The 15,775-nt window shown below is 26.6% G+C and overlaps 6 non-coding genes across 6 annotated transcripts; all 6 read right to left on the reverse strand.

Annotated features, from left to right (window-relative positions):
• Positions 1-9,440: 9,440 nt before the first annotated feature.
• POX_tR204 lies at positions 9,441-9,511 on the reverse strand. The gene has a single exon. It is a non-coding gene; the product is annotated as a tRNA-Met (tRNA).
• A 330-nt stretch (positions 9,512-9,841) lies between these two features.
• On the reverse strand, positions 9,842-9,915 carry POX_tR203. The gene has a single exon. It is a non-coding gene; the product is annotated as a tRNA-Phe (tRNA).
• Positions 9,916-10,161: 246 nt separating this feature from the next.
• On the reverse strand, positions 10,162-10,234 carry POX_tR202. Its single transcript has one exon. It is a non-coding gene; the product is annotated as a tRNA-Met (tRNA).
• Positions 10,235-10,307: 73 nt separating this feature from the next.
• POX_tR201 lies at positions 10,308-10,380 on the reverse strand. Its single transcript has one exon. It is a non-coding gene; the product is annotated as a tRNA-Val (tRNA).
• Position 10,381: 1 nt separating this feature from the next.
• POX_tR200 lies at positions 10,382-10,455 on the reverse strand. The gene has a single exon. It is a non-coding gene; the product is annotated as a tRNA-Glu (tRNA).
• A 5,157-nt stretch (positions 10,456-15,612) lies between these two features.
• Positions 15,613-15,698, reverse strand: POX_tR199. Its single transcript has one exon. It is a non-coding gene; the product is annotated as a tRNA-Ser (tRNA).
• Positions 15,699-15,775: the final 77 nt, after the last annotated feature.

The raw sequence follows: 15,775 nt of genomic DNA on the forward strand, positions 1-15,775 counted from the left end.
GGAACCAGATGTAGATATTAATGACAATGTCGTATATAAACAAAAACATATAACAGTTAAACCAACTAATATACTAGTTATCAATTTAGATAAAATTACTACAGATTTTAGTTTAATTACTCTAGGTAGAATTTCTTTAGAGAATAGTACTCTAAACCCTCTAGCTATTAGTAATATAACTATCATAAGAGATACCTTGGAAATAAAGGAAATAATAGCAGCCTTGCTAGGTGGACATGCAAAATATTATGGATAATAAATTAGTCATATATAAACTTTCGTTAGGCATAAACATAAATAAAAGAAGTATTAAAGTTAATACAGAAATAGTTATAGATAAAGAACTAGATAAAGCAATTTATCGTTAAATTGTATTTTGTCAACAATTTTGTCATTTTTTTATAACTAAAGCTGGTATTTTTAAATCTTTAAATTATTAAAAATTGTATATGAATGATTATCAAAGAACATAGTTTTTACTATTAATAGATAATAAACTGCACTTATTACACTAGTTAAAACTGCTATTAAAGTTAAGAAAACAAATCCTTGTTCTAAAGCAGAAGAGAATACCATCGTTTTGCAAAGAATCCCATTAAAGGTGGTATACCTGCAAATGAAAATAAAGTAATAGCAAACTTAGGGCTAACATACTATTAATATGGAAATAACCTTTAAGTTGACTTATAAGTTGTATAGGAGAATTATTTTTATCTATTAAGTTATTATGATTTATATTATTATCATTATAAGCATATAAACTATAACCTATAGCTACTAATATCATAAAGACATTTAAGTTAGATAAGCTATATTGGATTAAGTAGAAAATAATGATTGTATAGATTCAACATTATTTATAGTTAAGGCTAATAACATGAAACCTAAATGAGATATTGTACTATAAGCTAATAATCTTTTAATTCTAAATTGAGTTAATCCTAATATAGTACCTATTATTAAAGATAAGAATGAACTTAATAATAAACTTACAGTTCAAGTATATTGAGATGTATTCTCTATATTGTCAGTATATATAACTAATTGTAGTAATAAAGTTAAAATAGATATTTTTGCTACTATGGCTACAAAAGTAGTTACTATAGTAGTATACCATCATAAACATCAGGAGATCAGAAATGGAATGGTGCTGCTGATATTTTTAAATAGAAACCTATAGATATTAGTAATAAGCAATAAGGTATATGTGTAGCTATTTCTTGATCATCTAATATCACTGATAAATTATTTACAACATAAAAACCATCTAAATTTGTAACACCTAAGTTAGCGTATATTAAAGCGATACCTAATAAAATAAAACAAGATGATAATCCACCTAATAAGAAATAAGTTAAACCTGCTGAAGTTGCTGATTCTGAATTTCTATACATAGTACATAATAGATATAAACCATAACTTTGTAATTCTATAGATAAAAAATATATACAAATCACTACTAGATATTAATAATATACTACCTGTTATTATAAATAATAACATTAATGTATATTCTATTATAGTATATTGTTCTCCTTTTTTTAATATTATATTAGATACAGCTGTATTTTTAACAAATTGTAATTGAGTAAATACTAATTTTTAAAACTCATGTAATCCTTTGATAATAATTTTCTAGGATAAAATCCTGTCATATTCAATATTAATAAACTTATAGTAAATATTAATATATGAAATGTATGTGTTATAGAAGATGTATAAAATAAACCTCCAAATAACCCAATACCATTATCTAAATATGTTTATAAATAAACTATTATAAGATAAAAAGAAACAATAAAATAAAATAATCATTCCTACTCTTGAATAAAGAATAGCTGTATCACGTCTAAATGACAAAGCATTAGATAGTAATAAACAGAATATTGAAGATAAAAGCATATTCAATAAATAGATAAATTTAAATTAAACAAATAAATAATATTAATATTATTTATTATATGATAAGTTTTTTTATAATATACAAATAATGCAAATATTACTAATATTAATAAATTATTATCACTATAAGAGAAGTATAACAATGTTATATAGAATATTAAACCTATTAAAATATATAAGGCATAACTAGTTATAGTTCCAGTACTTAATTTTCCTAAGTTATTACTTAAGGATACTAATCCTTTTTCTAAACCATATGGTCCTAATAATTCTACAGAACCTTTATCAAGACTTTTAGTTTTGACCACCTAATTTTAATACTCCTTCAACTATATATTTATTATAGAATAATTCTATATAGAATCTTTGATTGAAGAAACTAAATATATTATAACCTAATTTTGAGTATTTAAAGTTTATAAGTAATTTTGGTATAAATTCACAGAATAATACTGATATTATACTTAATGATACTGTAAATACAAAAGGTAATAATTTAAAGAATGTTGGTACTGCGAATTCAGTATCTAACATTATTTCATGGTTAGGATGAATAAATAAACTATTATCTACAAAGAAACCTGTACCTAAACCTATAAATATATCTTTAGTTATGTAACCAAAGAATATAGAGAAAATAGATAAGATTATTAATGGTATAGTTAAGAATAAATCACCTTCATGTGCATGTTTGTAACTAGATAATGGACCATTAGGATTAGCTAAGAATGTTAAATATAATACTTTAGCTGAATATAATGTAGTAAACATTGCACCTATAGTAGCTACAAAGTAAACTATAGTACCTGATAAGTAGAATTGACCATAAGAAGATTCAAGAATAAAATCTTTAGAATAGAATCCTGTCATGAAAGGTACAGCTACTAAACTTAATGAAGCTATTAACATAACTGAATAAGTTAAAGGTAAGAATTCTCTTAAACCTCCATATTTTCTAAAATCTTGATTATCAGCTACTGCGTGTATTACTGAACCAGCTCCTAAGAATAATAATGCTTTATAGAAAGCGTGATTTACTAAGTGGAATAATGCTAAATTATAACTTGATAAACCTATAGCTATTACCATCATACCTAATTGACTCATAGTAGAATAAGCAATAACTTTTTTAATATCTTGTTGGAATAATCCTATTAAAGAACTAAATACTGTAGTTATAGCACCTAATCATAAACATAATACTAATACAGTTGAACTATATTCTATTAATGGAGATGATCTCATTAATAAATAAACTCCAGCTGTAACCATAGTAGCTGCGTGTATTAAGGCAGATACTGGTGTAGGACCTTCCATAGCTTGAGGTAATCAAATATGTAAACCTACTTGTGAACTTTTAGCTGTTGCACCTATTAATAACAGATACCAATTAAAGTTATAATATTTTCATTATAGTAAGGAGCTAATGCAAATACTGTACTATAATCTATATTACCAAAGATCATAAATAGCAAACATACCTATAGTTAATAAGCAATCACCTACTCTATTTGTTAATAAGCTGATATAGAACTTGATTTGCTGCTATTCTAGTAAATCAGAATTTACTAATAAATATGAACAACACCTACACCTTCTCAACCTACAAACATTATTAAATAGTTATTTCCTGTTACAAGTATATCATCATAAATGTGAATAAACTTAAATAACTAAAGAATCTTTGATTGTGTGGATCATGACTCATATAACTTATTGAATATATATGTACTAAACTAGATACTATTAATACAGGTATTAACATAGAAACTGTTAATGAATCAAATCTAAAGTTTCATAATACATATAGTGATTCTACATCTACTCACCTTGCAACATTTATTGTTACAGGTATATTATTAAATCCTACTTCAAAAAAGCTACTATAGCTAAAATTGTTGTAGTTATTACTGAAGCACATGTTATTATATGTGCTCCACTTACTCCAACTTTTCTTCCAAAAAAACCTGAAACTATTGAACCTAATAAAGGTAAAATTATCAATGTTAAATACATTACTTATATTGTATTGATATACTACCTCTTAATCTATAATATGCAACTAAAATACCTAAACCTATCGCAGATTCAGCTCCCGCTATTGTTAATATATACACGGAAAATGTTTGTCCAAGAATATCATCAAAACTAAGTGAACTTATTAATATTAAGAATGTTACTGATAATAACATAATTTCTATTGATATTAACATTAGTATAATGTTTTTTCTATTAAGAACAAACCTAATATTCCTATTAAAAACAAAATATTGAAAATGTCATTAATTTAATTAAATTTAATTTGATTTATCTATCCTACAGATATAAGTTTATATAATAACTTACTCTTATTATATTATAAATATAATTTTTATTTATTATTTATAATATTGTATATGGTAATATACTAAATACTAGTACACCTTTTATAAACGTGTATAAGACTTGAACTTATATCTGCGTGTCCGTAGCACGTTATTCTACCATTAAATTAACACGTTTATTTAACTAAATATATTATGTAGTTAAATAATAAATTTTTTATTTATCCTTCCATTTGATCTCTTAATCATAATAAGAAATCTCTTATTGATACTGATTGTATAGCAATAGGCATAGAACTGTGTAATATTCCACAAATCTCTGAACATTGTCCAAAGAATGTTCCTGGACGATTACATAAACAGAAGCTTGATTTAATCTACCTGGGTATGCATCTGCTTTAATACCTAATGGGACAAGCATAAGAATGTATAACATCAGCGGCTGAATATTACAAATGATATTACAATCTTGTGTGTGTTAACTCTGGTATTATAACTCTGTTATCTACTTCTAACATTCTAAATTGACCTTCTTCTAAATCACTTTCTGGTACTATATATGAATCAAATTCTATAAATTCGTCATCTTCATTAGTGAAATCTGGATATTGGTAACTTCAATATCATTGGTGACCTTCTGCATATACAACTAATGATGGATCCATTACTTCATCCATTAAATATAATAATTTAAAAGATGGGAATGCTATTAATATTAATATAAATGCTGGTGTTATAGTTCATATTAATTCTATTAAAGTACCATGATTCATATATTTATGTGCTATAGGTGATCTTTTAGCTGCAAAATTTCTTATAATATTTGCCATCATTCATGTTACAGTAAATAAATAATAGCTAAATAGAACATAATGTTATTATGTAATTCTTCTATTCCTTCCATTTGTGGTGAAGCACTATCTTGGAAAAATAAACCTCATGGTGTTGGAGCATCCAATTGTAAGTTTAAAAAATTATAGTATAAATTCATTTTTTTTTTTAATTTTTTGTTGTTAGATTTTTCTCATTTAATGTTTTTTTTTAAAGTTTCTACTTTTATAGTATTACTTATACCTAGTATTATATATATTTATATAAGTATATTTATATACTTAATTTAATCCAAGAATATTCTTGGTGTATTACCTATACTAATAGATCGAAATTAGTATAAGTTATCTTATATGAATATTTTTGCAAGAATAATCCTTGTTAAACCATATCTATTGAACATATTATATTAAATTAATTTAATAAGTCTTTTATTTTTATTTGTTTAGGTGTTGGGTTCGGTTGTGTTTTAAATTGGCTAAAATGATTTTTGTATCATTCTGGATAGTTTAATCCCACTAGTTGAAACTTGTACATATTCCATCTTTGAACTATTAGAAGTCTAAAGGTAGAATACTTATTACCGGTACAGGTTGTACCGTCAGGAAAAGTTACAGTACAATGATCTTCTGGATCATGGTACCCTCATGAAAGATCGTCCTCATGATAACCCGTTCTTTTGAGTCTTTATTATGAGAATAAACATTATGATAATTTTCAGGATGAATTTTTACTTTTTTACCTCTAACACTATCTTTAACTACAACAGAATACTCATTTTCTCCCTTTATTCTACCAGGACCATTTTGGTAGGGTTTTAAACGGAATCTCTTTTTAGAGTTTTCTTCTTCCGGCACAAAATCTATATTAGTAGGATCAGGCCCTCACGGACCTCACGGACCACCCGGACCTCCCGGAGGTCCTCCTCCTCCATGTTTTATCTCTACCCACCTTCAAAGTTCAGAGTCATCATTATTATTCATATTTAAAGTATATCCTTCTAATATGTCTACAGCTATTATAGGATTATCCTTAATTATCATATACATATACACAAGTGATAATATAAGTCTATATATAATATATGATACGTATATATTCACACTTTTATATACTTTATAGCAATAAAAATAATTCATCCCATAAGATATTGTTTCTACAAAAATTTAATCTCATCATCATGTTTTTATATATTTAATTTTAATTTTATATATAGACTTAACTATATATAACTGAGTATCCTTTCCAGGATTTGTTTTGAAAGTTATAAACTTGTCTACTTTCTATTTTTAATGCGTTTTACCTAACTCAAATGCAAACCCTAAAGTTAACACTAGGAAAAATACTAACATTATTAATAGACCGTATACACCATTAGTATATGCACTAACTGCATATGGGTATACTAATAAAATTTCTAAGTCAAATAATAAAAACAGTAAGCAAATATAAGAAAGAAATGCTAAATTGTGTTCTATTTTGACCTAAAAAAGAATGAAACCACATTCAAATGCACTATCTTTTTCTTGATATGCATTATGTGGTGCTAATATTAAATTAACTAGTAACAGTATTATTCCTAATACTGGTATTAATAAAAAAAAAAAAGTTGTTGCTGTCATATTATAATATTATTATTTAATTAAAAAAAATTATTATCTAAACTTATTTATTATTTTAAATTTTAGAAAACACACTATACATAGTATGATTTACATCAGAATTATATAAAACTTGTTTTCATTTTTATATGAAAAATTACACAGGAGAAATATGTAATAGTCGAATTGACTATTCATTAAATATATGTAGTTAATTAAGCTACATATAATAACAAGAAAGCCATCATTAAAGCAAATAAACCTGTTGCTTCAGCAAAGGCAAACCTAATATAGCATAAGCAAATAATTGTCCTTTTAATGATGGATTTCTTGCAACACCTAGTATAAGTGCTCCAAATACAACACCTATTCCTACTCCTGCTCCTATTAAACCTGTAGTAGCTAAACCTGTTCCTATTATTTTTGCGGCTTGTAACATTTTAAATAATTATATATCTTTTTACAGAACATGCTTACAAAGAAATTTTTACCTAATATTTATACTTATTTTAATAATAAGAATAAATTCTTATTACCTATATTGTAGATAATTGCAATATAATCCTAGTTATATATCTTAATTAAATGTTGTATTTTTATTAAGATTGTATAGGTAAACTTGCAAAAGCATGAGGTTTTGGAGGTGATGTTAAACATCACTCTAATGAACTGTTATTTCTAGTAAAGTATACTTGGAATGTATCACTGAATAACTGTGGAGTTAATCAAGGATATCTTGATACAGCTTTACCTTCTGTTAATTGTTTGTAAATAATAGTTAAGAAGTATCATGTAGCTACAACACTAACGATAGAACCTATACTACTTATTAAATTTCAACCATAGAAAGCATCAGGATAATCACTTATTCTTCTAGGCATACCTTGTAAACCTAAGAAGTGTTGTGGGAAGAATGTTAAATTTACACCATAAATAAAACTCAGAATGAACTTTAGCTGCAAAGTGATCGTACTTAAACCTAATATTTTAGGTATTCAAAGTATCAACCACTAAATAGTGCAAATACAGCACCCATAGATAATACATAGTGGAAGTGAGCAACAACGTAGTAAGTATCATGGAATGCAACATCAAGTGAAGCATTTGCTAAAACAACTCCACTTAAACCACCTATAGTGAATAACACAACAAATCCTAATGCAAATAACATAGGAGCTGTTAAGTGTAAAGATCCACCATAACATGTAGCTAATCAACTGAATATTTTAATACCTGTAGGTACTGCTATAATTAAAGTAGCAGCTGTAAAGTAAGCTCTAGTATCAACATCTAAACCAACTGTATACATGTGGTGACTTCAAACTATGAAACCTAATACACCAATAGATAACATAGCATAAACCATACCTAAGTAACCAAATACGTTTTTTCCAGATCCTGCTGCTATAACTGTACTAATTATACCGAATCCTGGTATAATTAATATAAACTTCAGGGTGTCCGAAGAATCAGAATAAGTGTTGGTATAAGATAGGATCACCTCCACCTGCTACTTCAAAGAATGATGTATTAAAGTTTCTATCAGTTAATATCATAGTTTACCACCTGCTATACTGGTAATGATATAATAATAATACAGCTGTAATAACTACAGCTCATCCAAATAAGCTAATTTGTGTAAACGTATACCTGGACTTCTCATATTTAATATTGTTGTTATGAAATTCATAGCACCTAACATACTACTTATACCACTTAAGTGTAAACCAAAAATAGCTAAATCAACACTTGGTCCACTGTGAGATTGTATACCTGATAATGGTGGGTATAATGTTCTCCTGTACCTGCTCCATTCTCTATTGTTGCTGAGAATATAAATAAGAATAACTAGGCACTAAAATATCAGAAACTTATATTATTTAATCTTGGATGCCATATCTGGACCTCCTACTAATAATGGTAATAAAAATTACCAAACCACCAATTAATGCTGGCATAACCATAAAGAAAATCATCATTATAGCGTGAGCTGTTATTATACTATTATATAATTGGTTATCTGAAATATATTGTACTCTGGACCTGAAAGCTCTAATCTTATAAGTACAGAAAATGCTGTTCCAAGTAATCCTGAAAATAATGAAACATTAAATATAATGTTCCTATATCTTTAGCATTTGATGATAAAAATCATCTTTCTTGTCATTCACTTGGTTGTTTTAAATGTTCATATAGATCCTGCATCTTCTTTTGCTATAGTTACATCCTGTAATGCAGTATAAGATGTAAATCTCTTTTTTGCGTAACTTGATAATTAATTTGTGGTATTTCACTATAATAATATCCGTTGGACAAAAATAGTAAATTAATTCTTCATTTTGAATAAATATATACACATATGTATATACATACATATAATGTATATACATTATATTTCTATTGTACTATACTTAGTACAATTTTACTTAAAAAATATACTTATATAAGTATACTTATTTATTGACAATTGGCTGTTTAATACTAATTATATATTAATTATAACTAATATTAATAATATGAATTTATTTTATATGAATACATTTTAACTTATTAAATTGTTAATTAGGGAGGATACCTAGCTCGAACTAGGATATACAATTACCACATACAGCCGTTCTACCATTGAACTATACCCACCTATATTAGTTATTAATTAATTTAATTATTTTTTCACCTTTTTGTCTTATATATAAACTGTTACAAAAAACCATACTTTTTATTTTTATACTTATTTAGATATATTGTTTTTCTTATTTATAGAAAAATTTACAAATAAACTGAAAGCCGAGAGAGAAAATCGAATTCCCATTCATAATTCATGAAATTATTGTTCTACCATTGAACTATCCCGGCTAATAGTATATAATATATTAATCATAAAAATTATTGTTTCTACTTTTGAACTATAACGGCTAATAATAATAATATATACTTGTATATATATATTAGTTATATATACAAGTATATCATAGTGTATATATATATATAAATACACACTATAATTTATTTTATGTTGGGGCGACTCGAACACCCAATATAAATACCAAAAATTTATGACTTACCCGATTAGTCGACAACATAAAAAAAAATATGGGTAACAAGACTTGAACTTGTAAAGTAAAAAACTATTCCGTCCTAAGCGGAACCTGGTTACCAATTTCAGCACACCCATGTACTATACTTTGCTCGAGATAAGACTTGAACTTACAACCTAATCAGCTTCAATGATTCGCTCTACCCAATTGAGCTTCTCAAGCTAATAATTAATATATATACATATATATGCTATTATTACTAATAGTTACATAAAAACTAATAATAATAATAATAATAATATTAATGGAGTTATCAGGACTCGATCCTGAAATAACGATATGCAAAATCGCCGTTTTAACAGTTAAACTATAACCCCTAATATATCCGAGAAACGAGTCGAACGTTTACGGCTTTCGCCACTTAAGCTTAAATTAAGACTGTCTACCAATTCCAGCACTCGGATTATATAAGACTAAAATGACTTGAACATTTACTCAAACCATCATGAGTGGTTCGCTTTACCGATTAAGCTATAGTCTTTGGTTGCGGACTTAGGGTTGCACCTAAATTTTATGGGTGAGCCATATATGTTACTATTACATTAACCCGCATTTAAGAGATAGGTGACTTGAACACCTGACCTTTCGCGTGTAAAGCGACAGCTCTACCAACTGAGCTAATCTCTTTCAACCCAAGGGAGATTTGAACTCCCGCACTAACAGTGAAAATGTTATGTCTTAACCAGACTTGACCATTGGGTCTATATAATATGTATATATACCTATATTGTAGGTATATATAATTTTTTTAATACATATATTATATTATACCTATATTGCATATTATAAAGGTATATCTATATTGTAATATATAATATATACCTATATTGTATTATATTTTATAATATATAATAATAGTAGTTAATATTTATTAGCCTAATGCAAGTATCGCACTCACTTCTACCGATTACAAAAACGGTTGCATTACTTTTATGCTAAAAAGCGTTTTTTTTAATGATATGAAAAAATAACTAGTATATTAAAAATAATTAGTACTTTATATCTAAAAATGTTTTCATTCTTACAACTAAAGCCTATAAATTGTTAAAAACAATTAATCTCGTAGTGTTCTACTACGTATAAAAGTATCATAAAGTTTGCTTCGCGTTTAGATGCTTTCAACACTTATCTTTAACTGATGTAGCTTTCCTGCCATGCCTATGAGATCAAATACTTAAGTATAAAGCATTTAGTTATATTCATTTATTACGCGATAAATGTAATATAAATCATAAACAACAGGTAAACCAGAGATCAATATACCCAACTCCTTTCGTACGAAGGGGCTCTCTTTAATCTACTTTAAGTTCCTCTAGAAGATAGAAACCATACTGTCTCACGACGTATTAAACCCAGCTCATGTAGCTCTTTAATCGACGAACAGTCGAACCCTTCATGATTTCTGCATGCATGAGGATGAGCTAAGCCGACATCGAGGTGCCAAACCGCGCACATCAATTTGTACTCTCTTGCGCAAATTAGCCCTGTTCAATTTATGTTATCATAAAAGATTATTCTTTTATTCCATTTTTCTCAAAATGGTTCAGACTATTTCATCATCTTTATTAACTAATTTTTGGAATGGATATTTGATATATAAATTTTTTTATTATTAAGTACCACTTACTCACCTTTTACTCCAAAAGCTCCAACACGTGAAGTGTTTATTACGGTACGTTGTAAATTAGCTTTAAAATTACCTCTTAAAACTGGTGTTGAATAACCTTTAATAGAAGAATAAGCATTTTCTAGATTTCCTTTATATTTAGTTCTACGTTGAGATCTTGAAGCAGAGAAACGTTTAGTTAATCTACCAGCAGCTTCTAATCTTACACCTGATACTCTTTTATATTTTATATTATCTAATATAATTTTTTTCAAGTATTTTGTATTTGTTTTTTTTTGCTGCACTAAATTATTAGTTATCTAAATTATTAATATTAAATAATTTTATTGATTTTTTAACTAATTTAATATTTTTTATTTTTGCTTTTCTTATTAAAACTTTAAGGTATCTTAACACATTTCTTTTTTTTCTTTAATTTTAATTCTAATGGTTGTGTGTAAATATTACTATTAAAATAAAAATATTTTAAATTATTATATTAAATTCAACATTTTTTATTATAAATCTTTTTTATTAACTTATTAAACCTTGTAAATATGAATTTTCAAATTTAGCTTTATTAATATAAAGTATTTGTTTTATAATACATATAATAATATTAATCTTTTTAAGCTTTTTTTATAAATCTATTATAATAAATATTTCGTATTGAGTATATATTTAAGTTATATTTTGGTAATACACTTGCTAATATAGTACTTTTTTCTTTTTGTTGATTTAATATATTTAAACCTACATTTCTTATTAATTTTAATTTTCTTATAAATCTAGCTTTTGAAAATAATATTGTGTATCTTTTTTTAGTTTTAATAAATAATTAAGTTTTTGTCTATTATATACATATAATGTAATATTAACTTTATCATTAGTGTGTTTAAATTCACCATCACTAATAAATATTCTATTAGTTGATATTTTTTCTATATCTACGACGTATCTTTCTTTTCTTAATAAAGATTCTAGTTCCAAATGATATGAATTAAAGTATCCTTTAATTAATTTCATAACAAATTTACTTTTAATAGTATTAAACTTATAGCATTTTTATTATAAGTATATACACTACTTTTTCAATTTCTTACTGCAGGAATTAAGTCTTTATTGTATATAGTTACGTTAGAATTATTTAATGATTTTTTTTTATATGTATTATTTAATTTTGATTTTATAATATTTAACATATTTACTTTGTATATTAAAATATTAATATAATTAATTAATTATATAATATTAAAGCTTGATAAACAAGTCTATTACATTATTATTATTATTATAATAATTATTATACTGATAAATAATAAAGAATTAAATCTTTAAATTTAGTTAATAAAGATGTTGGGCATTAAAAAAGGATTATTGTTAGCTATACTCACCTTTTAGTCGTTGAACGTCCTTATTTAAATTTATCTTTAAGATAAATATCTGCTTAAAATAAGTTTCGCTTCAAATACACATAAATAATATAAGTTGTCTTTGAAATTTACCCAATATATTACCAATATTTTATAATATTGGAGGACTCACAGTTATAAATCCCTAGCGTAACTTTTTCTATAATCCAAGACCTTTCCTTAATGCATCTTGTGATCATATGCCCCGCTTACGCGACTGATAGACTCGTAGGTCAACAGTAAAGCAAGATTAAGCCATTAAACTTTTAAAGTATATATAAATATCAATTAATATTGACAAATACAATATTAATATAACAAAAAACTTTTAAATATTAAAGTTTAAAATACATCTATTCACCATATAGTTTAAAATCTTACTTAAAATAAAAATAAATATAGAATTTAATCGAATAGTAACTGTATAAATATAAAAATAAATATAACAATTAAAATATTTGTATATAAATATACAAATTTACAATATGAACTTTTGGATATACCCAGGTACTTTTTGTGGGATCTGTGCCCCGCATAAACTGCCTCCCAATCATCAAGAGATATAATAGGATACGAATAAAGGTGTTTCATTGTTATCATACAACTACCTTATACACTATAAATCATCCTAAATTTGTACTCTTGTAATTAGTAACAGTAAAGCTGCATAGGGTCTTCTCGTCTATCTAGAGGTAAACATATCTGCACTGCTATTCCAATTTTCACTGAGACAATCATCGAGACAGCTGTTGTATCGTTAAGTCATTCATGCAGGACCGCATTTAACGGCCAAGGTTATTTCGCTACCTTAGGACCCTCATAGGTAAGCCGCCATTAATCGGGGTGTCCTTCAAAACCTCAGTTAATAACCAAGGTAACCGTTACCCAGCCGACATTGGGCAGACATCACACTCAATACTTTGATTTTTTATCTTTGCAGAGTGCTGTGTTTTTATTAAACAGTCGTACAAACATTATTTTATGATTCCTCTTATTATTAATATGATATTTCATCATATATAATAATAATGGCCCTCCTTATTCCGAAGGTACAGAGTCAATTTGCCGATTCCTTAATGATTGTTCACTCAAACGCCTGTGTATACTCTACTTGCTTACTTGGTTAGTTTCTAGGTACGGTGTAATATGTTTCTGATTATATATTTAAAATATATATAACTTTGTAAAAAGTTTTCCTGAACCTTTATTACTTAATAAAGGTTTTACTTTTTTACTCTATTTACAAGAGTATATTATATATCATCAAAATTTCCTTTGATTAATATTCTTAGACACCGGTTTGATATAGAAGCCATAAGCTTAAGGCGAGGCTAAAAGCCTTTTTTCGTTACTCATGTCAGCATTCTCTCTTGGAAATTATTTTGTGTTTTAGTCCAATGAAGTATAATAATACCTACAGGTTAACATACTACTAAAACTTAAGATAAAAAGGAACTATTTTTTCTTAACCTCGAAAAATTACAAAAGACTTTAGTACTTACTAATTCTTTTTATAATATAAAAATAAAAATATTAATACTAATACTAACACTAATATTTTTATATTATACCTCTACCCCTTAATTAAATATTTCTTAGAAATATAAATTTACTTTTTTTCCAATGTTCCGCTACCCCACATATTATGTGTACAAGGTTTCGGTATATTATTTTAGATCCGTTTAAATTTTCGGCGTTTTCTCCTAATTTTTAATCAGTGGCTCTGTTACGAGGTCTTCAAAAAATGGCAGCTTCTAAGCCTATTTCCTGATTGTTTTAAAAGAAAACATCCTTAATTTCACTTAACAATAATTTTGGAACCTTAACTCTTGTTCTGGGCTGTTTTCCCTTTAGACATACAACCTTATCGCACTATGTCCGATTATTTAACATTCATCTTTGCCCTTCCGAGTTGCAAATACTCTCCGGTAAAGTCGCTACAACCCCCCGATGTTGACAAATACCTATGGTATTGTCCGAGATCACAGTTCTGTACCTGCTAAGGATGTTAATTAAATTACCTACTTACATAGGTTTCGCGGAAAACCAGCTATAACTAGTCAGTTTTGTCTTTCACTAACTTACCACAATTCCTCGATATCTTTACAACGATAACCCGTTCGGGCTTTTACAACCCTGATCATGGTAAGATCACTAGCCTTCGGGTCTAATCCTAGATACTTATTCATTTTTTCATAATTGGTTTTCTAAGCAAATATATAATAATATTATATTACATGCTTGCATCTAAAAATTAACTTGCTGACCCATTATGCAAAAGGTACGCTCTTATTATCTATTTAAAAAATTTCACTCGAGCTGCTTATAAAACTACTATTTCAGTATTTTCCCTCACGGTACTACTACACTATCGCTTATATATTTTCTTTAGCCTTAGAGGAAGGTTCCCCTATATTCAAACAGATTTTTTCCATTTTAATTTTTTAATAGGCTTTTGTTATTTAGAAGACACCAAATAACAATCTCGTTTGATTTCTTTTCCTAAAGTTACTAAGATATTTCAATTCACTTTGTCTAATAATTATAAGATTTCTCTTTGATTTCTAGTCCTACTTGCTAGATTAATCTTGAAATATATAGCGAACCATCCATAATAGTTTCTTTTTATACTTGCCTTGATTTCTCAAATGTATATGATACATATCACCTATATTGTGGAATATTTTTTTTTTATTTAATATATATACATATATTTCAGGTTTATTATGATTCGAACATAAACAATCTCCAACCCAAATGAACGACCAACCACCGGACACTAACCTGTAATTTTTACATAATTATAATTTTTATTTTAATTTTTCCCCTTTTTATAGGTATCAGAGAGTATATGATTCGAACATATGAAAGTTTTTATCCTTAGCTAGACTCAAGCTAGCCGCCTTAAACCACTCAGCCAACTCTCTTTTTTTTTTGATTCTCAGTGACTCGAACACTGAACATATCCTTATCAAGAATACACTTTTACCAGTTAAGTTAAAGA

Source organism: Penicillium oxalicum, assembly GCF_001723175.1.
Source record: "Penicillium oxalicum strain HP7-1 chromosome Unknown unanchor13, whole genome shotgun sequence".
Classification (NCBI taxonomy): domain Eukaryota; kingdom Fungi; phylum Ascomycota; class Eurotiomycetes; order Eurotiales; family Aspergillaceae; genus Penicillium; species Penicillium oxalicum.